The sequence below is a fragment of the Macaca fascicularis genome, chromosome 13, assembly GCF_037993035.2.
Source record: "Macaca fascicularis isolate 582-1 chromosome 13, T2T-MFA8v1.1".
NCBI classification, from domain to species: domain Eukaryota; kingdom Metazoa; phylum Chordata; class Mammalia; order Primates; family Cercopithecidae; genus Macaca; species Macaca fascicularis.
The window spans coordinates 52,954,884-52,956,802 of record NC_088387.1 but is presented as its reverse complement, the minus strand read 5'-3'; the positions used below and the strand labels follow the sequence as shown (position 1 = coordinate 52,956,802).

The following is a 1,919-nucleotide window of genomic DNA, read 5'->3' as shown; positions in this document are numbered from 1 at the left end:
GTGTCCATGTGTACTCAATATTTAGCTCCTGCTTATAGGTGAGAACATGCAGTATTTGGTTTTCTGTTTCTGCATTAATTCACTTAGGATAATGGCCTCTAGCTCCATTCAGATTGCTGCAAAGGACATGATCTCATTCTTTTTATGGCTGTGTAGTATTCCATGGTGTATATCTGTGCCACATTTTTTCCCTTTATTTTCCCTGTTCTCCCATTCTATGATTATATTATTCAGATGTTGGACCTCCTGCACTTGTGCATTATTTACATTTTTTCTTCTCTTTTTCATTGCATTGTCTTTTTTGCTCTACTTCCTAAAAAAAAAGTCTTCAAGCTTATTTTTCTAATATTCTGTTGTGTTTTTAAAATTATACTATTGTGTCATAATTTCTCAAAGTTCTTTTTTTTAACTGAATGCTCCTTTTTCTAGCATTGTCTTTTTATTTTATGGATGTAATATCTTCTCTCAACACTCTGAAAATAGCAATTTAGGGAAGAAGCTCTCCTTTCTTTTTTTTTTTTTTTTTTGAAGGAAAATTTGTATTTTAATTATTTTTATGTACAGAAAACTCAACAGTGTACATTTAACCCAGCTTAGTGGCAAGTTCTTTAGCCTTTGCCTTTTCGAGCTTGGCGATACGAGCCACAGACTTGGGACCCAGGACATTGCTGCCCCAGTGATGGCGGATCTCATCATATCTGTTGTTGTAATTGGTCCTGATAGCTTCCACCAGCTTAGCCAAAGCGCCTTTGTCTTCCGAGTTCACCTGTGTGAAGGCAACAGTGGTGCAGGTCTTCCTGTGGACTAGACGGCCCAGTCTGGCCTTCCCCTTGATAATGCAGTAAGGGACCCCCATTTTACGACACAGGGCAGGCAAGAAGACAACCAGCTCGATGGGATCCACGTCATGTGCAATCACCACCAGCTGAGCCTTCTTGTTCTCCACCAAGGTGGTGACGGTGTTAACTCCTGCTCAAAGGACAGGTGGTCTTTTAGTGGGGACATCCCCTTTGCCAGCAGCTTTCTTCTCGGCCCGGGCCAACAGCCTCTGCTTCTTCTCTTGTTTTGTCTCTGGTCTGTACTTGTGGGCCAGCTTAAGCAGCTAAGTAGCTGTTTGGCGGTCCAGGGCCTGGGTGAACTGGTTAATAACAGGAGGCACTTTCAGCCGCTTATAGAGGATGGCTCTCTGCCGCTGCAACCTGATATAGCAAGGCCATTTCACAAAGCGGGTGAGGTCTCTTTTGGGCTGGATGTCCTGTCCAATGCCAAAATTCTTAGGTCTTTTCTCAAACAGGGGATTCACCACTTTCTTGGCCTCCTGCTTTTTCACGACAGCAGGGGCCGGAGCCACCTTCTTTCCCTTGGCCTTCTTTCCTTTTGGCATCTTGGGCGGCGGGAGGAGAGAGAAAGAAAAAGGAATTGTCAGAAGCTCTCCTTTCAACATAGTCTCTGTTACCTCTAAGTGCTTTTCTTCTGTGTGTATGTGTATGTTTGTCTCAATCTTTTATAACACAGTCTATATTAGTCCATTCTCACACTACTATAAAGACATACCTGAGACTGGGTAATTTATAAAGAAAAGAGGTTTTCTGTGGCATACTGGCTTCTGCTTCTGGGGAGGCCTCAGGAAACTTACAATCATGGCGGAAGGCAAAAGGGAAGCAGACACATCTTACATGGTAGGAGCGGGAGGAAGAGGGAGAAAAGGGAAGTGCTACACACTTTTAAATAACCAGATCTCATAAGAACTCACTCACTATCACAAGAACAGCAAGGATGAAGTAACGCAATCATCTCCCACCAGTCCCCTCCTCCCACACCGGGGATTAAAATTGGACGTGAGATTTGGGTGGGGACACAGAGGCAAACCGTTACACATCCTTTCTGTGAATGTGTGGTCATTATGGTTCATCTCTTCA

General features: G+C 43.5%; 1 pseudogene; it reads right to left on the bottom strand.

Moving 5' to 3' along the window:
- Positions 1–505: 505 nt before the first annotated feature.
- LOC102132670 (large ribosomal subunit protein eL8 pseudogene) lies at positions 506–1,410 on the bottom strand (annotated as a pseudogene).
- Positions 1,411–1,919: the final 509 nt, after the last annotated feature.